The sequence below is a fragment of the Pituophis catenifer genome, unplaced genomic scaffold (assembly GCF_029215685.1).
Source record: "Pituophis catenifer annectens isolate HBS135680 unplaced genomic scaffold, rPitCat1.0.hap2 SCAF_1, whole genome shotgun sequence".
NCBI classification, from domain to species: Eukaryota; Metazoa; Chordata; class Lepidosauria; order Squamata; family Colubridae; genus Pituophis; species Pituophis catenifer.
Genome location: NW_027256881.1, coordinates 1,770,519 through 1,792,500, shown reverse-complemented (window position 1 = coordinate 1,792,500; position 21,982 = coordinate 1,770,519). Strand labels below are relative to the sequence as shown.

The 21,982-nt window shown below is 44.5% G+C and overlaps 1 protein-coding gene across 1 annotated transcript in view; it reads right to left on the bottom strand.

Annotated features, from left to right (window-relative positions):
* The window catches only part of BCAS3 (BCAS3 microtubule associated cell migration factor), a 464,753-nt gene that overhangs the window by 388,787 nt on the left and 53,984 nt on the right, over nt 1-21,982 (bottom strand). The gene's annotated exons all lie outside the window — the stretch shown is intronic.

The following is a 21,982-nucleotide window of genomic DNA, read 5'->3' as shown; positions in this document are numbered from 1 at the left end:
CTCCACTCCACTCTTCTATTCCATTCCATTATTCTATTCTATTCTATTCTATTCTATTCTATTCTATTCTATTCTATTCTATTCTATTCTATTCTATTCCTATTCCTATTCCTATTAACAACAGCTGACCCTGTTTACAACCCAAATGGGACACCCTGTCTGCTCCAAACCCTCACTGCTATAGCACGTCATATATGCATGTAGCTGGCTTGGAACAAGTAATCCTCTACTTACAACAGTTCGTTTAGTGAAGATTTAGTTGCAACATCACTGGAAAAAGTGACTTATGACCGTCTTTCACACTTACGACCGTTGCAGCATCCCCGTAGTTGCATAATCAAAATGTAGATGCTTGGTAACTGGCTCATATTTAGGATGGGGTCATGTGATCCCTTTTTGTGACCTTCTGACAAGCAAAGTCAATGGGGAAGCCAGACTCATTTAACAACGGCGTGACTAACTTAAGAACTAATGCAGAAAGTTGAAAAACATTATATAACGTTGTTATTTATGTTTTGTATTTTACCGTTTGGTGTTTCCGTATGTTCTTTTTTTCTTTTTTCTTTTCTTTTTTTTTTTGTCTTTTTCTATTATGTTTTTGGTTTTAAAAACGTAAAATATTCAATAAAAATTATTTTTTTAAAAAAAAGAACTGCTGTGATTTGCTTTAACAACTGCGACAAGAAAGGTCGTAAAATGGGGCAAAATTCCCTTAACAAATGTTTTACTTAGTAACCGAAATGTTGAGCTCAGTTGTGGCCCTAAGTCGAAGACTACCTGTACAAGCTGATACTTTGGGAAGATGTCAAATTTGGGCAAAGTATCCTTGTAGGAGCCTTAAACTTTTTTGCCATGTTACTAAGCGAATCACTACAGCTGTTAAGTGAAAATTGTGAGCTTGTTAAGCGAATCCAGCTTCCCCCATTGACTTTGCTTGCCAGAAGCTGGCTGGGAAGATCACGGATAGCGATCACATGACCTGGGGGACATTGCAACCGTCGCAAATACATGCCAGCTGTCAAGCACCCAAATTTTCATCACATGACTTGTGGGGATGCTGCAGCAGCTTTAAGCGAAAGGACCAGTCAGTCAAAAGTCACTTTTTTCATTGCCACTGTAACTTTGAATGGCCACTAAATGAATGGTTGTAAGTCGAGGACTACCTGTAAACATACTTTAATAAATGAATCTCACACCTGTGTTCGTTTTCCTCAGGTAGGAAAGGAAGTCTTGTAGGAATAGAGCCTTGGTGGCGCAGCAGACTAAAGTGCTGTTAAGTAACACCAGCTGCCTGCAATTACTGCGAGTTCGAATCTCACCAGGCTCAAGGTGGACTCAGCCTTCCATCCTTCCGAGGTAGGTAAAATGAGGACCCGGATTGTGGGGGCAATAAGCTGACTTTGTATAAAAAAGAACACCGCTTGGGGGGGAGGGGAAAGCCCTACTAAGCAGGTATATAGAAAAGTATGAAGGCTATTGCTTAACGCATTGTAAGCCGCCCTGAGTCTCCGGAGAAGGGCGGCATATAAATCGAACCAATCAATCAATGAACCAATAAATAAGTCAAAGGTATCATTCAAGGCTGTTATTTGGCCCATCAGTGATGCTGATAGAATATTTGTAGCTCAGGGCTGAACTGAGGGGGTCCTTGGTGCTCTCTGAGCTTGGTGGTTTTCTTGCAGACGTTTCATTACCAAACTAGGTAACATTGTCAGTGCTAAAGGGGAGTTGGAGGAGGAGGAGGAGGAGGAGGAGGAGGAGGAGGAGGAGGAGGAGGAGGAGGAGGAGGAGGAGGAGGAGGAGGAGGAGGAGGAGGAGGAGGACAACGACTATGGGGTCCTTGGTGCTCTCTGAGCTTGGTGGTTTTCTTGCAGATGTTTCATTACCAAACTAGGTAACATTGTCAGTGCTAAAGGGGAGTTTGTAGAGAGGAGGAGGAGGAGGAGGAGGAGGAGGAGGAGGAGGGGGAGGAGGAGGAGGAGGAGGACAACGACTATGGGGTCCTTGGTGCTCTCTGAGCTTGGTAGTTTTCTTGCAAACATTTCATTACCAAACTGGGTAACATCATCATTGCTATAAGGGAGTGGGGTCTGCTCTCTCTCTCCCACCAATACTGACAAGGCAAAGCAGTGAGCAAGTACTTCTAGTCTTCCGTGAATTGAGGGACTATCACTTGAGGCGGTTGGCCTCGTCTCCAAAGCACCTGAGCGCAGGACAAGAAGTAATGGGTGGAAGATTATCAAAAGGAGAAGTTCTTCAGCTCAAACAGGGGGCTGAAGACCTCCGAGGTCCCCTCCAATCCTATTATTATTTTTTAATGTTGCATTCAGTACTCTGAATGAGTATATAAACAGAGAGCAAACCCCACTCCCTACTCGCACTGATGATGCTATCTAGTTCGGTAACAAAACGCCTCCAAGAAAATCACCCAGCTCAGAGAGCATCCAAGGCCCCCACCCCCCAAATCAATGATGCTCAGCAGCTTGGGAGGAATCTGGGGTGGGGGATTCAAAGGCCGTTTCCCGCTCCAGTATATTTACAAGGTGGGGTTTTTTGCCAGTTGCGCTTTATGCAACAGCTAGCAAGGCAAGAGGAAGGAAGAGACAGTACCAATTAGAGAACAGGGAGGAGGAGGAGGAGGAGGAGGAGGAGGAGGAGAAGGAAGCCATGAGCTCGCCCCCCCCCTTATGTCACATTGATTTATAACAGCGATTCCGATGGCAGACAAAAACACACAGATGCAAACAATTACACTATTTTTGTAGGCAACAAGTGAGGTGGGTGGTAACTGAGAAAATTTTGAAAAGGGGAGGGAGGAAGGGGGGAGGTTGAGGATAAGACAAGCACAATATTCCAAGGCCTTTTATTCCTCTCCTCCCTTCTCTTCTTTTCTCCACCACCCCCTCCTCCTCCCAAAGTATCCCTCACATCACACAACAAACGTTGTTGGCCACATGAGAAACTTTCCAAGGCCCGAAGGGAACGGCTTTGATTCCAGACTGCTCTGGGCATTTAGCAAGGACGTAATTAGGGTAAAAAGTTCAACCGCAGTTCCATGTCTAGCGAGCTGCCAGAAATAAGATTTCCTTCTCCTTCCTTGGCTTCTTATTCTACCCGCCCGGCTGCCTCAAAGAATAATAATAAAATAAAATAAAATAAAAAAAACAGATTGAAAACATTTGGGATCTTGGAAATGGCTGCTCTTCTAATGAGCTTGATAATGCATTTGCATTATTTAATAAATTCAAGGGCTCTCGAGAGGTAGGCCTTGGGCCAACGGGATGGCTCTTCCTGCTGGAATAGGGATTATCACTTAGCTGTCCTTTTGGGGGAGGAAAAGGGAGCCGGGCTGGCCGGCAGTTATATTTTGATTTAATTCTCGGGTGTCGATGGGTAATTGTCCAAAAGGCAGCCAGCCTGAGAAAAAATTCTGGGTCACAGCTCAAGACACATTGTGGGGGCCACCTCGGCATCATTTCGGATGTAAAAATGTGGATTTGGCATACAGTACATGGCCAAAATTGCGGAAACCTTTTGGGGAAAAGTGTATTTTCTAAAACTATCTAATAACACCACTTTTTATTTTGGAGTAGTACCATAAAATTGGAAGGGATGCGGTGGCTCAGTGGCTAAGACACTGAGCTTGTCGATCAAAAGGTCGGCAGTTCAGCGGTTCGAATCCCGAGTGCCGCGTAACGGGGTGAGCTCCCGTGACTTGTCCCAGCTTCTGCCAACCTAGCAATTCGAAAGCACGTAAAAAGTGCAAGTAAATAGAGACCACCTTTGGTGGGAAGGTAACAGCGTTCCGTGCAAATTTGAGGTTTAGTCATTCCGGCCACATGACCACGGAGACGTCTTCGGCTTTGAAACAGAGATGAGGACCACCCTCTAGAGTCGGGAACGACTAGCACATATGTGCAAAGGGAACCTTTACCTTTACCTTCCCATAAAATTATATATCAATGAAAAGATAATTTAATCAAGAATGTAATGCAGTAACTTTTATGAAAGATTTGCTATTAGGATAGCATTTACAGTACAAAGAAGAAAAGTGAAACACGTAGAAAAAACAAGATCTACAAAAATGATTACCATGTCAGTTAATCCTTAGTTGGGTAACCTTTAGCATGAATTACAGCCTTACAATGTCTTCCCATGGAGTGAACCAAGTCTTTGAGTTCTGCAGCTGTTCTCATGTGAAACTGAGATTGAAGGATTGTTTCTATTAACTGGGTTTTATTGCTGGGTCGCTTCTGACTAACAAGTTTCTTTAGTCGGCTCCCTAGATTTTCAATTGGATTAAGAAGGTCTGGGCTATTCCCAGGCCATTCCAGCAGTGGAATAGGATTCTCTTGAAACTGCCCCCCAAAAGTGGTGTTATTAGCCATCAAACCTCAAAAATGCACTTTTCCCAAAAGGTTTCCACAATTTTGGCCACTACTGTAGTTTTAATTTCAGCATATTTTTATTCTTCCGCGTGGATTTGTGCAAAGGATTGCTCTGTTCTCTCTTTGCGCAGATCTTGGTGGAAAAGGTTTGGCACAGAAAACTCAATACAAGTAGAACCTGTGAAGCAAGGGGGGGGGGTCCTTTTAAGTTGTAGACTTCAGCCTGGGAAAGCCAAGGGAAATCATAAAACCCATCAAAAAGCGAAAGTTGAACCATTTTGGTCATGTGATGCGTGAAAAATACGGCATCCTTCACTCAAACCTCCAAGGAAAGATTGAAGGCAAACGAGGTCCAGGCAGAAGAAGAAGATCATGGCTTCAAAATCTAAGGGACTAGTTTTGGACAAAACTCAACAGCACTTTTTCGTCCAGCTGTTGATCAAAACAGGATTACCAACATGATCGCCAACATCCAATGATGGATAGGGCACAAGAAGAAGGACTTCAACTCCCAGAATTCCCCAACCAGCCATGCTTTTCCTCTCTCTCTCCACCCCCCCAGGTAAAATGGCTGGCTGGGGAATTCTGGGAATTGAAGTCCACAAAGTTGCCAAGGTTGGACACCCCTGCTGTAAAGTCTGACAAGTCTAGCTTTGTTTCCAACCGAAGAAAGAGGGGTCTGGCAGAAGAAAAAGCAAGGCAGAAAGAAATCCAGCCCAGAGAGATTGGGGTGTTTTTTTTTTCCTTTCTTTTCCGAATGCAAATGCAACTTAGATCATGGAAGGACGTGTTTTGGACGTTGCTGTAGATTTGTCGGTGATTTTTTCCCACCCCCCTTGCTTTCAGAGCGTCCTTGAATAAAGAACACTTTTCTGAAACGCCTCCAGCTGAAACAATTAAAAGCAAAGAAAACACATTTTATTGGCACTTTGGGAATCCTCTCCTTTCCTCCTCATTTATTCACAAATCATAAATATTTCATAAGAGTCAGCAGTCCGGAACGGCAGGTAAAAAGGGCTGGAATTACGGCTAAGCACAGCACCCTCTCGAGCCAGTATGACTGAAACTTAGAGCAATCTTCTAGCTATGGAACCGTTGCACCCTCTCAATTTGGGAGAGGCCAGTCCACAAAATGATCCTGGAAACTATAAAGAACTAAAAAGAACTATGGGGTCCTCGGAGCTCTCAGAGCTTGGCAGACGTTTCACGACCCAACTAGGTAACATCATCAGTGCTTGGAGTTTGCTCTCTGTTTATATACTAGTGGCTTTTTTTTTTTTTTTTGCTTTAATTTATATGCCGCCCTTCTCCGGAGACTCAGGGCGGCTTACAATGCGTTAAGCAATAGCCTTCATCCTTTTGTATATTTATACAAAGTCAGCTTATTGCCCCCACAAACTGGGTCCTCATTTTACCTACCTTTGAAAGGATGGAAGGCTTGCTCTGCCGGTGTTGGTGGGAGAGCTCTTGGAGGTTCCTTGATTGGGTTGTTATTTACTGTTGTGATTGTGTGTCTGAGTTGGTAGCTCCTTGATTGGGGTATTGTTTATTGCTCGATTGTGGGTCTTTTGTTAATCTTGGTGTTAAACCTCTTGACACCAGACCAACTATCAAGACAACTATCAACTCAGACAAAGAAGAACGCTGCCACCAAGGCTGACAGGACAAGCACTTTTATGTAAACAAAGAGCAAACTATTTCCTTCTAGCACTGATGTTGTTATTTAGTTGGGTAATGAGATGCCTGCAAGAAAACCACCAACCTCAGAGAGCAGCAAGGACCTCTCAGTCCTCCTCCTTCTCCTCTTCCTCCTCAAACCCTACTACCTTTTACTACTTACGATATTACCTCACAAAACATCTGCAAGAAAACCTGGAAATCTGGAAAATAGAAGTGCTTGGGCACTGCTGAAGAAGATACAGAACAGGTTTGTCTTCTCTCTACAACTTTGGGGTACAGAAAAAACAACACAATACAGAATAACAGAGTTGGAAGGAACCTTGGCGGTCATCTAGTCCAGCCCCCTGCTCAAGCAGGAGACCCTATAGAGCCGTGATGGAGAACCTATGGCACGCGTGCTTGAAGTGACATGCAGAGCCATGTCGCCTGGCACGCACGTCACCCATTCCTCTTCCGGGTTTCTGGCGCACATGCGCGCGAGATGATCAGCTCGTTTTGTGTATTGCGACAGTGCTGTAAACTAAAAGGAAGCTGGTCTTCCGTTTTCCTGCGTGAGCCTGCGTGCCGGCCAGCTGATTGTTGCGCGCACATGCACACCACAAACCCGGAAGAGTAGCTGGCTGAAACGGACATTGACTTACCTGAACGTCCCTTCTCTGCCGGCTGCTGGAGAACCGGAAGTTCATTTTCAAGCGCGCGCATGCGTCCTGGGCAGCTCCTCTTCCGTGTTGCGGCCCAGACACGCGCGCGCTCCCTTTTCGGCACCTGGTGCCGAAAAGGTTCACCATCACTGCCCTATTTCAGACAAGCAACTGTCCAATCTCTTCTTAAAAACCTCCACTGATGGAGCACCCACAACCTCTGGAGGTAACAAGCAAAGATTTCACCAAGCTCAGGATTCCTCTCACCCACATCGTGTTCATCTCATGCCTTAAAACCAGTGTTTCTCAACCTTGGTAGCTTGAAGATGGGTGGACTTCAACTCCCAGAATCCCTCAGCCAGCAGCGCTGGCTGGGGGATTCTGGGAATTGAAGTCCACCCATCTTCAAGTTTCCAAGGTTGAGAAACACTGCTTAAAACAGTGATGGCTAACCTTTTTGCCATCGCGTGCCAGGAGAGGGGGGGGCGGGGGAGGGTCGTGCACGCATGTGCCCACGCGCATGCGTGTGCAACCCCCCCTCCCCCCCACACTCCTGGCACATGATGGCCTGGTAGGCCCATTTTTCTTTCTTACCTGGTTCCAGATCCTCTCTGTGTATCTGGGAAGGGCGAAAACAGCCTTTCCCACTCCCTTGGAGGCCCTACGGAGGCTGAAAGAGCCCATTTCCCAACTCCCGGTGGGACAGGAAGTGACATTTTTTGCTGTCCCCAGCCTCCAGAACCTCTCTAGGAGTCTCTAGGAGCCTCTCTAGGAGTCTCTGGAGGCTGGGGACAGGAAAAAAACGTCACTTCCTGTCCCACCGAGAGTCGGGAAATGGGCCCTTTCAGCCTCCGTAGGGCCTCCAAGGGAGTGGGAAAGGCTGTTTTCGCCCTTCCCAGATACACAGAGAGGATCTGGAACCAGGTAAGAAAGAAAAACTGGCCTTCCTCACCCCCCCCCAGGCCCTCCAGAGGCAGGAAACAGCCTGTTTCCCTACTTTTGGTGGGCCCAGAAGGCCCAAAAATCAGCTGGCCGGCACGCGCATGCGCCCCAGAGCTGAGCTGGCGTGCCCACTAATATGGCTCCACGCGTGCCATAGGTTCGCCATAATGGGCTTAAAACAATGCCCTAAAAAGCGAACAATAGTAAAACAATAAAAATAATCAACAACATATAAAGAAATCACTGCCCTAAACCAGCAAACAACTAAATGTCCTATGGAGATTCTCAATCATCCAGGTTATGGTTGTCCCAAAGGTGCTTTTTTTGCAAAAAGGCAACTGGATTTTCTCGTTTTTTTTTTTTTCTTTGAAAAATTTTTCGCTTATCATCTAATAAACTGCTTCGGTTAGAAATGAAGCTCCATTATGATCATACAGTAAAAACTGACCTTTTTATGGTGGGAAATTCCATATGCTGAAGAAGACCCATTTGTCACCACAACTCCCAGGCTGCATGAAAAATCTGGCCAATTCCTGAAGCACAGGTAGTTCTCAACTTAAAACAGTTTATTTATTTATTTATTTATTTATTTATTTATTAGTTCAATTTATATGCCGCCCTTCTCCGGAGACTCAGGGCGGCTTACAATGCGTTAAGCAATAGCCTTCATACTTTTGTATATACCTGCTTAGTAAGGCTTTGCCCCCCCCAAGCGGTGTTCTTTTTTATACAAAGTCAGCTTATTGCCCCCACAATCCGGGTCCTCAATTTACCTACCTCGGAAGGATGGAAGGCTGAGTTAACCTTGAGCCTGGTGAGATTTGAACTCGCACTAATTGCAGGCAGCTGGTGCTACTTAACAGCACTTTAGTCCGCTGCACCACCAAGGCTCTTAAGGCACTAAGTTCACTTAGTGACCATTTAAAATGACAACGGCACTGGAAAAACGTGATTTAGGACTGTTCTGCACACTTACAACCACATCCGCAGCATCCCCACATCACCTGAACAAAGTTCGTACGCTTGGCAACTGACTCATATTTATGATTGCTGCAGTGTCCCGAGGTCAAAACTCACTTAACAACCGTCTTGCTTAGGAACAGGAATTTTGGATTCAATTGCGGTCCTAAATCAAGGATTAAATAATTTTTCCATCAGTGATAATGTCCACGTTGCCCCTACCTGGCATTTTGTTCCAGCAAAGAAGCTTGGAATATCACACAGCGATTGTGTCAACCTGCAAACTACGTTTCCCAAACGCCCTTCCCTTCCGCAATGAGGAATAAAACCAGGGATGAAATCCAGCAGGTTCTGACAGGTTCTGGAGAACCGGTAGCGGAAATTTTGAGTAGTTCGGAGAACCGGCAAATACCACCTCTGGCTGGCCCCCGAGTGGGGTGGGAATGGAGATTTTGCAATATCCTTCCCCCAGGAGTGGGGAGGTAATGGAGATTTTGCAGTATCCTTCCCCTGCCACGCCCACCAAGCCACACCACGCCCGTTAAGCCACGCCCACAGAACCGGTATTAAAAAAACTTGAATTTCACCACTGAATAAAACGTGCCAGTTTCGGTGAGAATCTAGCCAAGAAGGCAAACAGACTTTGTAAAGTCTGGTTAAAAAAAGAAGTTAATATAGCAAATTTTCCTATTTAATGAAATGTGGGGCTCTTTCTTGGCCCACTCCCCCAGGGCTTTCGATTGCTGCCTTATCACTTAATAAATAACCTTTCATCGTTTCAGTGGTAGCTTTTTGCTAGCTCTGCGTCCCCAAATAGTTTCAAAAGCCCTCTTTCCCCCCCCCCTTCCACCCATTTCTGAACTGCGTAGGAAAGCAAATGGAATTTGTGGCTTGAGTTGGCTGTTGTTGGTTGTTTTCACTGGGCCAGTTCCACTCTCTCAGCCCAGACAACAGAATTTCCCTATAGGTCCCAACAGAGCGTTTAATTTGGGGAGAAATGGGCAAGGTTCAATTTAAACCTATATTTTAAACACTGGGGGAGGGAAGCATAAAAGAAGTTAAGAGAGAGAAGGATCACCAGCCCGTTCACAAGATTAGTTTTACAGATGTGTAATCGATGCTTATTTATAGACATTCCCTTTCAACAAATATTTAAAGGATTGGGTGGATGTTCTTCATAGGAGCTATTTATCATTAAAAAAAAATCCGGATTATTCCCAAAGAAAACTCCACTGGAAGGCTGTTTAGGGAACACAAATGCAGTTTTATTTTTTTTATTTTTTTTATAGATTCTCTACTCCCATCCCAAAGATGCTCTGAACGTTAAATCAAGATTGGGTAAAAAAAAAAAAAAAAAATTGGCCAGTACAGGTAGTCCTCGATTTACAGCAGTTTATTTAGTGACCGTTCGAAGTTATAACAGCACTGAAAAAAGGGACTTATGACCAGTTTTCACACTCATGACCGTTGCATCATCTGTGGTCATGTGACCAAAATTCAGACGCTTCACAACTGACTTGTATTTATGACCGTTGCAGTGTCCTGTGGGGGGGGGGGGTCCACGTGATCGCCTTTTGTGACCTTCTAACAAGCAAACTCAATGGGGAAGCCAGATTCGCTTAACAACCGTGTTCTTAACAACCGCAGTGATTCACTTAACAACAGTGGCAAGAAAGGTCGTAAAATGGGGCGAAACTCGTTTAACAAATGTTTCACTTAGCAACAGAAATGTTGGGCTCAATTGTGGCCATACCTCTTGAGGACTACCTGTGTTACTTGCAAAGAAAGAAAACCTTTCAAAGCAAGTTCCACAATTTAAAGTGAAATATCCTTCAACTGTTTGCACATCCATTACAGTCCAGGGGTGAAATGCTCCCGGTTCGGACCGGATCGCCCGATCCGGTAGCGATGGAGGTGGGTGGTTCGGAGAACCAGTAGCAAAAATCCCTGGCCCCATCCCCATGCCCAGCTGAGCTGCACAATCATCAGAGGCTTTTTTTTCTTTTAAAAGCATTTTTTCTACAACCTCTTCGGCCGAAAAAATGCTTTTAAAAGTAAAAAGCCTCTGATGATCGTGCGGCTCACCTGGGATCATCAAATGCTTTTAAAAGAAAAAAACCCTTTTCTTCTTTTAAATGCCTCTGACGATGCCAGCTGAGTGGCTTGATCGTCAGAGGCATTTAAAAGAAAAAAAGCCTCTGCCTATCAGGCAACTCAGCTGGCATCGTCAGAGCCTTTTGAAAGCATTTTTTTTACAACCTCTTCGCGGAAGAGGTTGTAGAAAAAATGGTTTTAAAAGTTAAAAAAAAAATTGGCCACGCCCACCCAGTCACATTAACCCCCCCTCCAAGCCAGGCCCACAGAACCGGTGGTAACAAATTTTAGATTTTCACCACTGTTACAGTCCTAGTACATAAATATAGACATTTGTAAAGGAGCTTGAATAACTGAGTGAACATTTTCTCCCTGATTTATTTTAAGGTAAAAAGACTGCAGTTTAGTCATGGAGCTACAAGAATCAGCCTCAAGCAGTGGTGGGTTGCCCCCGGTTCTACAGAACCGGTAGTAAAACCTGCGGGAGGCTCCGCCCACCGACCCCGACGTCATCAGAACGCTTCTGCGCATGCGCGCGGCCCCGTTGCAAACCGGTAGTAAAGTTAAGTAGAACCCCACCCCTGGCCTCAACACCTCCAGTTTAAAAGGATAAAGAAAATAGGGGTGGGACAGATGTGTATAAGTTAAATCCTATAAAGCAGGGGTCCTCAAACTTGGCAGCGTTAAGACTTGTGGACTTCAACTCCCAGAATTCTCCAGCCAGCATAGCTATGCTGGCTGGAGAATTCTGGGAGTTGAAGTCCACAAGTCTTAACGCTGCCAAGTTTGAGGACTCCTGTCCTAAAGAGTTGCTCAGAGCAACCAAAAAAAATATTGCGTTCTAACTTGCTTTGTTTCCAAGGTTTTACTTCACAGTGGCCACTCAGTGGTACATGGTGACTTGCCAATAAAATAGAAAGAAAATAAAGCAAAACCACAAAATATGACTGTGCCTAGCTTTTGTTTTATTTATCAACTATATATGGCAGCCCATCTCACAAAAAAAAAAAAAAATGACTGATGCAGAAAACGCCATGGTAAATCATCTACAGTTAGTGCTCGGTGTACAAGAATTCATTTCGTGACCATTCAGAGTTACGAAGTTACACTTTGAAAAAGTGACTTATGACCATGTTTTCACACTTACGACCATCGCGTCATCCCTATAATCATGTGGTCAAAATTCAGATGCTTGGCAATTGGTTCGTGTTTACGACCGTTGCAGTGTCTCGGAGTCATCTCATCCCTTTTTGCGACCTTCTCACCAGTAAAGTCAAGGTGGAAGCCAGATTCACTTAACAACCGTGTAGCTAACTTATCAACTGCAGTGATTCACTTAACAACTGCAGCAAGGAAGGCCGTAAAATGGGGCAAAACTCACTTAACAAATGTCTCACTTAACAACAGAAATTTTGGGCTCAATTGTGGCCATAAGTTGAGGATTACCTGTTATGTGAACTTCCAACCGCAATAGAGCCCAAGATTTCTGTCGCTAAGCAAAGCAGTTAAGTGAGTGGCGCCTCATTTTATGACCTTTTTTGCCATGGTTGTTAAGCAAATCACTGCTATTGTTAAGTGCCTTGATAGTACAGTGGTCTAAGCACCCTGTTATTAACACAGCTTCCTGCAATTACTGTAAGTTCGAATCTCACCAGGCTCAAGGTTGACTCAGCCTTCCATCCTTTCTAAGATAGGTAAATTGAGGACCCAGTTTGTGGGGGCAATAAGCTGACTTTGTATAAATATATAAAAGGATGAAGGCTATTGCTTAGCACATTGTAAGCCGCCCTGAGTGTCCGGAGAAGGATGGCATATAAATTAAAGAAAAAAATAAAAAATAAAAAATAAAAAAAAAAGTGAATCATGCAGTTATTAAGCAAATCTGGCTTCTCCACTGACTTTGCTTCTTGAAAGTCAGCTGGGAGGCTTGATGGCCACATGACCCCAGGAAAATGCAAGCGTCATATAAATATCTGTCACTTACCAAGGGCCCAAATTTTGATCATGCGACAATGGGGATGCTGCAACAGACGTAAGTGTGAAAACTGGTCATGTCACTTTTTTCAGTCTGTTATGACTTCCAAAGGTCACTAAACAAATGGCTGCAAGTTGAGGACTACCTGTATATGGAATGAGGAAACAGAATGCAGTAGGAGTCATTGTTTTTAACCCCATGATTCTATCCATTTTTATGTTGAGTTAAAAGAAAGGCAGGACAAGAAACAACGGATGGAAACTAATCCAGGAGAAAAGCAACCTGGAATTAAGGAGGAGCTTCCTAACAGTGAGGACAATTAACCGGTGGAACCGCTTGCCTCCAGAAGTTGTGGGTGCGCCAACATTAGACGTTTTTAAGAAGAGACTGGATAGCCACTTGTCTGAAATGGCATAATAGGATCTCCTGCTTGAGCAGGGGGCTGGACTAGAAGACCTCCAAGGTCCCTTCCAGCTCTGTTCTGTTATTCTGAGATGGGAGGCTAAGAAATACAAAATATCAATATATAAAAAATAAACATGTTTTATAGCTAACAAGAATGCATTGAGCTCATTTATTTATTTGTATCCTGCCTTTACTATTTTTACAAAAGAATCGAGTGAGTTGAGTTGAGTTGAGTTGAGTTGAGTTGAGTTGAGTTGAGTTGAGTTGAGTTGAGTTGAGCTGAGCTGAGCTGAGCTGAGTTGAGCTGAGCTGAGCTGAGCTGAGCTGAGAGTGACTGGCCCAAGATCACCCAGCATGGCTAAGGCGGGACTATAACTCACGATCCGTGGCTTTTTACCTGGCTACCTTAACCACTAGAACTAGATCAAACTGCACAACTTTATTTACATTTGATGTCAAATGTGGGTGGCCCAATCCTAGAAGCACAGAACTGGGCCTGGAAGTAGATGGGCTCATAATCCAAGAGCTGCTGACTCATCTATTAGAACGGGACAGTTTAACCTTGGCAACTTGGAAGACTTGTGAACTTCAACTCCCAGAATTCCCCAGTCGGCCATGCCGGCTGGGGAATTCTGGGAGTTGAAATCCACAAGTCTTCAAGTTGCCAAGTTTGGAGACCTCTGTGCCAGGGGAAACAGTAACACGGTCATTATTCTCCAGATCTTCCTTTCCCATCAGTCTTGGCTCCTGGAAGCACCTCAAAGGCTGCCTGCCTCTAATAAAACAATCCAAGTTTGAAATAAAACATGTGGAGAGACAAAATTATTCCAGAGACAGAGTGGCATTAGGTAAAAATGCTTGATTCATTCAGGTTAATTCCATTCTCCTGGGTAATCCTAGCAGGAGAACACTTACCACCTGCAGTTGACCACTTCCAAGTGGTTTTACAACCAGATGTTTCATGGGGGGGAAAAATAGGGATCTGGGGAGAGCTGTAAAGTGGAACCACCCATTAAGAATGTCTGTGTCTGGCTGGCTTGCAATGTAATTGCAGATGGTCCCTATTGCCATTTTAAAAATAATAATGATGAGGCTAACTTGATGAAAAAAGATAATAACGTTCCGATTTAAATACAGCAGATAGGCAGGCAGGCAGGCAGGTCTGCATGTACAGAGAGAGAGAAAGACTCATAAACATGAACATTTTCATAATTGTCCTTCAATTGAATCAAGCTATTCGAGTTAATCTCTTCCTTGACCTGAATAATTTGACCCTGGAGAATATCCGTTGCACAAAAATCTCATCACACCAACGTCGGTTAACCTGATGCCTAATAAAATTGTGTGCAAGCAGATTCACAAAAATCTCATCACACCAATGTCCCAAAGGTGGGTTTTTGTTTTTTTTTTCAAGAGGCAACTGGAGTTTCTGGTTTTTCTTTGAAGACGTTTCGCTTCTCATCCAAGAAGCTTCTTCAGTTCTGACAGCAGTGGTGGGTTCGGTCCGGTTAGGCCAAGCCGGTAGCGGTGATGATATGATGTCACCGAACCGGTTCTCCCCCCCCACCCTCCCACCCACCCACGTTATTCTTACCTTTTATTTGGCCCCACCCCCAATCTATTGCTGCCTCCTGAGTCCCAGCTGATGGCTAGAGGGAAAAAAACTGTTTAAACTCTTGCCGGGGGGCTTCAAAGGGCCGCCCTACAGCTGATCAGTGTTAAAAGCAAACAAATGAGTCGGGTCGTAAGTGCGAGGACTGGTCGTAAGTGCGAGGACCTTCCAGAAATGACTGACCAGCTAGCCACGCCCACCTAGTCACATGACCTCCAAGCCACACCCACAAAATAAGCCACGCCTACAGAACCAGTAGTAAAATAATTTAGAACCCACCCCTGTCTGACAGGATAGTTTCATTCCATTCCCCACCATTCAGTCAGAGCTGAAGAAGCTTCTTGGATGAAAAGCGAAACGTCTTCAAAGAAAAACCAGAAAGTCCAGTTGCCTTTTGAAAAAAAAAAAAAACCCACCTTTGGGACAACCATGACTTGGATGACTGAGAATCTCCATAGACATCAGACAAATGCCAGTTAACCTGATAACGGGTAAAATTGTGTGGCAGAAGACTGGCAAAACGCATCCACCAACTGGCAGTCAGACAACAAGATGAAAATTCTTTCATTTCACAACATACAGACAAGATTCAACCATAGTTTCAATTGGGAAAGTGTGACCATCCAAGACCAGGCCAAATCCAAAAAATGCCAGGGAATTTCTAGAAGCCTGGCACTCTTGATAAATCAGCCATCAATCGACACATGGACATTAACAACATCTATAGATTATGCAAAACAGACAGTTCAACGGTTCATTTAGTGACCGTTTGATGTTACCACGGCACTGAAAAAAGCGACGTAGGACCGTTTTTATGGGGCAAAACTCACTTAACAAATGTTTCACTTAGCAAAGATAAATTCTGGGGTTATTTTGCTCGTAAGTCGAGGATTGTCTGAAATTTGACCCCCCCCCCATCCTCTTCTTTGAGCCCCTCTTCTCTTGTGAGATATTGGAACAGAGCTATCCTGTCTCCCCTAGTTCTTATTTTCATTCATCGCTCAACGTTGCTGGACAAAGGATTGTTCAGTTTTATGAGGTAACCAAAATAATTTCCCATGGATTCTTCCTTCTCCCATCTTCCTTGCTTGCTCTCTTTTCAAATTGTTTGGGGAGACCCAAAGCCTTCCTCCCTTGTTCTATTTCCATGAACTCCTCCTTGCGAATGTTTCCTTCGGTTTTCTTTTTTGGTGCGGTGAGAAATGGGGGTCGTTCCCCTTCCATTTGTAAATCTTGTAATCTAAGGCCCTTAGTCGACTGGAGCCGTTTAAGGAAACCAGCATCAAACGCTTTGGCCAGAAGAGACAATCTGCTTCCCATTTGTACTTCAAGGCTGCGTCCTTTTTGATGGTTGGAACGGGAGGGGGAGAAGTCACCGCCGTCATCGGCATGTAAGCCAGTGAAGCTGAGCAAAGTTAATTATTCCAATTCAGGAGGACTTTTTTCTATGCAGAAAAACATTGCTGGAAGTTTTAAAGAAGAGACTGGACAACCACTTGTGTGAAATGCTATAGGGCTGCGATGGCGAACCTATGGCACGCGTGCCACAACTGGCATGGGGAGCCATACTGGTGGACATGCAAGCATTGCCCTAGCTCAGCTGCAGTGTGCATGCACGCGCTGGCCAGCTGATTTTCGGGCCTTACGGGCCCACCAGAAGTTGGGAAACAGGCTGTTTCTGGCCTCTGGAGGGCCTCTGGTAGGGGAGAAGGCCCGTTTTTCACTCTCCCCATTTCACTCTCTATTCTATTCTATTCTATTCTATTCTATTCTATTCTATTCTATTCTATTCTATTCTATTCTATTCTATTCTATTCTATTCTATTCTACTCTACTCTACTCTACTCTACTCTACTCTACTCTACTCTACCCTACCCTACCCTACCCTACCCTACCCTACCCTACCCTACCCTGGTTCTGTTCTGTTCTGTTCTGTTCTACTGTATTCTACTGTATTCTACTGTATTCTACTGTATTCTACTCTATTCTAAATTGCTGTTCTGTTCTGTTCTGTTCTGTTCTATTTTCTAGAGCACAATAGGGCAGGACAAGAAGCAACGGGCGGAAACTAATCAAGCAGAGAAGCAACCTGGAATTAAGAAGAAATTTCCTGACAGTGAGAACAAATAACCAGTGGAATGAGTTACCTCTAAAACTTCTGGGAGCTTCATCACTAGAAGTTTTTAAGAAGAGACTGGACAACCATTTGTCTGGTAATGGCATAGGGGCTCCTGCTTGAGCATGGGGTTGGACTAGATGACCTCCAAGGTCCCTTCCAACTCTGTTGTATGTTAAAAGCTTCGATTAAGAGACTCTGCAGTTGAGAAGAGAGAGAGGCTCAGTTTTCTTCCTTCCTCAGTGGAAGGAAGGAGAGAGGCTGGGGGTGTCATGCAATCCAGAACCATCTTGCTTGTGATCCCAGAATCCTACTCTTCGTGCAAGTAATTCTAGGCTTACAGCTGTTCATTTAGTGACCATCCAAAGTCCCAGCGGCACTGAAAAAATTGACTTATGACCATTTTTCACACTTCAGGACGATTGCAACATCCCCGTGCTCGCATCATCAATGCTTGGCGAGCGATTCAAATTTATGACGATTGCAGTGTTTTTGGGTCACGTGATCGCCTTTTACGACCTTCTGACGAGCAAAGTCAACGGGGAAGCCAGATTCACTTAACAACGGATGTTCGTTTGATGACCATTTGACGTTACCAAGGCACTGAAAAAAAGTGACTTATGACCATTTTTCACACTTCAGGACGATTGCAACATCCCCGTGCTCGCATCATCAATGCTTGGCGAGCGATTCAAATTTATGACGATTGCAGTGTTTTTGGGTCACGTGATCGCCTTTTACGACCTTCTGACGAGCAAAGTCAACGGGGAAGCCAGATTCACTTAACAACGGATGTTCGTTTGATGACCATTTGACGTTACCAAGGCACTGAAAAAAAGTGACTTATGACCATTTTTCACACTTGCGACCGTCGCGGCATCCCCACGGTCACGTGATCAAAATTTGGACGCTTGGCAAGTGACTCGTATTTATCACCGTTGCAGTTTCCCGGGGACGCCTTTCGCGACCTTCTGACGAGCAAAATCAATGGGGAAAGCAGATTCACTTAACAAACGTGTTACTAACTTCACAACTGCAGTGAATCACTTAACAACTGTGGCAAGAAAGGTCGTAAAACGGGGCAAAAACTCACTTAACAATGGCCTTGCTCAGCAACCTCAATTCCAGGATCAACGGTGGTCGTAGGTCGAGGACTACCGGTATTATAGGCAAGGATCAGAGTGGCAAATGAAAAAACAAGCATGCCCCCTAGTAAAAAAGTGTTAGTGGCAGAGTTAGTGGCAGAATCACGATGGAATTGCGATTCCATTCCGAGGGGAACAGAACCTTGCGTGGATCCATTCCAGGGGTGAAATGCTCCTGGTTCGGACCAGATCGCCCAATCCAGTAGCGATGGCAGCGGGTGGTTCGGAGAACTGGTAGCAAAAATCCCTGGCCCCACCCCCGCCCTTGCCCAGCTGAGCCACACAATCATCAGAGGCTTTTTTTTTTTACTTTTCAAAGCATTTTTTCTACAATCTCTTCTGACGAAAAAATGCTTTTCAAAGTAAAAAAAAAAAAAAAGCCTCTGATGATCGCGCAGCTCAGCTGGGATCATCAGAGGCTCTTCAAAGCATTTTTTTTCTGCAACCTCTTGGCCGAAGAGGTGGTAAAAAAAATGCTTTGAAAAGTCTCTGACGATCCCAGCTGAGTTGCCTGAGCGGCAGAGGCTTTTCAAAGCATTTGAAAAAATGCTTTGAAAAGTTTAAAAAAAAAAAAAAGTTGGCCATGCCAGTCACATTACCCCCCCCTCACACCAAGCCACGCCCACAGAACCAGTAGTAACAAATTTTACATTTCACCCCTGATCCATTCCTTCAGCATCCATAACTTCATACACAAAGCACTTTGAGAAGAGGGGCAGCTGCCTTCAAGGACAGCAAATTTTAGCCCTGTACAGTCAATCCGGATTGCCTGAATCCCTTTGGGTTCTCCGTTGTTTATAATCATTCCCATCCTTGGATGGCTGAACTGGAGGGCTGCCAAGGGCTGTGCTTCAGACCTTCCGCGCACCAAGCAGGGGAGCACTTCTCTTGAAGTGATCTGAAGCAGAACTGCTCTCTCTGGCAGCGAATTAAAATCTCGAGTCCGTTCCGGGCCACCGGTGTGGCTGAGGACCGGCATGCTACTTGGGTTAGCAACATCTTGCATAGGCCCCGCTTGACCGAGGAGACGGCACCATCCTTAAGCTGGACACCGCTGATTGAGATTTTTAAAAGTCACGTCGTGACTAGAAATCTCCCAAAGCTGCTACTGGAACTGGGAAAGATTAGTACAGGCCAGGGATCGGCAACCTGCGGCTCTGGAGCCGCATGTGGCTCTTTCATTGCCCTGCTGCGGCTCCCTCTCACCAGTCGGCTCCACAATTGATAAGACTTTTGGTTAGGACAGGTAGAGGAAAAAGGATGCCGCGCTAGGAAGAGACTCTATGGTGGTGGGGGGGGAGGGGGGGAGAAGAAGCAGACTTCCGGTTGGCAGAGGAAAAAGGACGCCATGCTAGGAGGAGACTCTATGGTGAGGGAACCAGACTTCCGGTCGGCTCCAGAATTGAACGTGGGGTTTCCGGTTAGGACCTTTGTGGCTCTTTGAGTGTTTAAGGTTGCCAACCCCTTATACAGGCAATCCTCAACTTACATCCATTCGTTTAGTGACCGTTCGAAGTTACAACAGCACTTTAAAAAGTGACGTCAGACCATTTTTCACACTTACAACTGTTCTAGCATCCCCACGGTCACGTGATCAAAATTCATCCGCTTGGCAACTGACTCATACTTATGACGGTGGCAGTGTCCCGGGGTCATGTGATCTCCTTTCCCGACCTTCTGACAAGCAAAGTCAATGGGGAAGCCAGCTTTTTTTTTTTTTTTTATTTGATTTATATGCCGCCCTTCTCCAAAGACTCAGGGCGGCTTACAATGCGTTAAGCAATAGCCTTCATCCTTTTGTATATTTATACAAAGTCAGCTTATTGCCCCCACAATCTGGGTCCTCAATTTACCTACCTTAGAAAGGATGGAAGGCTGAGTCAACCTTGAGCCTTGGCGAGATTCGAACCCTGCAGTAATTGCAGGCAGCTAGTCTTAATAACCAGCTTAATAACAGGGTGCCTTAAACCCCTGTACTACCAAGGCTCTTCACTTAACAACCATGTTACTATATTAACAACTGCAGTGATTCACTTCACAACTGTTGGCAAGAAAGGTCGTAAAATGAGGGAAAACACACTAAGTAACTGTCTTGCTGAGCAACAGAAATTTGGAGACCAATTGTAGTCGTAAGTCAAGGACTGCTTGCAATTGGTCCCAAATATCTCTGGTGAGTTTTCAGGGCTGAGATTGAATTTAAATCTGGTTCCCTCCAGTCCCAATCCAACACTTTAACCATACATTACAGCATGAACGGCTTATTTCTCTTCCCTCCCTTTTTCTTCGTGTGAATTTTTGGATCTCAACCTGACAACAAGAGAAACTACTTAGTTCAAGCCTTTTTCCTGGGGGAAAAAAAAAGTAGCATTCTGAAAACAAAGCGTGGCAAATTAAGACCAATCGCGAAACTTTTCTTGGCGCAGAATGTGTCTTTTCTCCTAATTCCGTAGACACACTCGTGGGAAAAATTCCACTCTCTTCTTAGGCTACCTTAGCAATGGACCGGCTGAAAATAGGAACGAACAACAGGCAGACTCCAAAGCATCACTTGTGAGTCCAAGGAGGACATGACGCCTTTCTGACCAAAAACGCTGCATGTAGAATTATAAACATCCTGACAAGCATATAATCACCAATGTAAACAACCCCGTAAGCTGTAAACATATCCTAAAGGATAATGTTGCAATGCAACTTTCAGAAATCCCCAAGTAGCATCGCTAATGAGCTGAGTAACCTCTTCGCTGATCAAAAAAGAAGAGCTTAAGCGTTCTGCGTGACTCTTTGCTTCCATTCCGCGAAAAGCAGATGTGCGAATAAAGACTGAATCATGTTATGTTTGTTTACTCTGCCTCTACAAAAGATACAAAATTGGGGTTTTCTTGGCACCGAATTTTGGATTATCGTGAGAGCAGATTTCACGAGCTCATGGGCTGCAGGTTCTTTTTTCTATGGTACCCATCATATTTGTTCCTAAACATTGGTTATTCAGTCAAAAAACAGTATTTTAGTGTTGTTGTTTTTTTAAAAATCATTACAGAGGAAGAAGCTCAGGGAGCCTGAGATAAAACCCAAGTTTACTTTCTTGCAGAAATGTAAACATTTACGGGCACCGTATTTCTCCAAAAATAAGACCGGGTCTTATATTAATTTTTGCTCCGAGAGACACATTAGGGCTTATTTCCAGTTAGGTCTTATTTTCAGGGAAATACAATAAATCTGTCAATCTGGCTGACCATCTTAACTGGGGCTTATTTTGGGGGTAGGGCTTATATTACGAGCATCCTGAAAAATCATGCTAGGGCTTATTTTCGGGAAAACATGGTAGTCCTCAACCTACAACAGTAGGTTGGTGACCATTCAAAGTTACAACGTTGCTGGAAAAAGCGACCATTGCGACCACTGTTCACACTTACAACCGTTGCTGCATCCCCGTGGTCACATGATCAAAACTCAGACGATTGGCAACTGGTTCACATTTATGATGGTTGCAGTGTTCCAAGATCATGTGATCACCTTTTGTGACCGTCTGACAAGCAAAGTCAATGGGGAAGTGGGATTCACTTAACAACCGTGTTACTGATTTAACAAACGCAGTGATTCAGTTAACAGCCCTGGTGTGAAAGATCGTAAAAATGGGGCAATAGTCACTTAACCAACTGTCTCACTTTGCAACTGAAATTTTGGGCTGGATTGTGGTTATAAGTCAAGGACTACCTATATTTTTTATCTTTACCCACAACTATAATTACAAAACCAGAAAAGTTATAGGAGGAAAGAGGTGGCAAAGACTGTAATTACAAGGACGAGGATGGTGACATTTGTTCAGAAATACCGTATTTTTCAGAGTATAAGACGCACCTTTTTCCCCCAAAAAAGAGGGTGAAAATCTGGGTGCGTCTTATACTTGGAATGTAGCCCCACCTGGCTTCTCAAAGGGAGGTTTCAGAGGCTGAAAAAATCATCAGAAGCAAAGCTTCATAAAAGAAGCCCTCAAACAGAGCTTCGGAGGCTTTTTTTCTGAAGC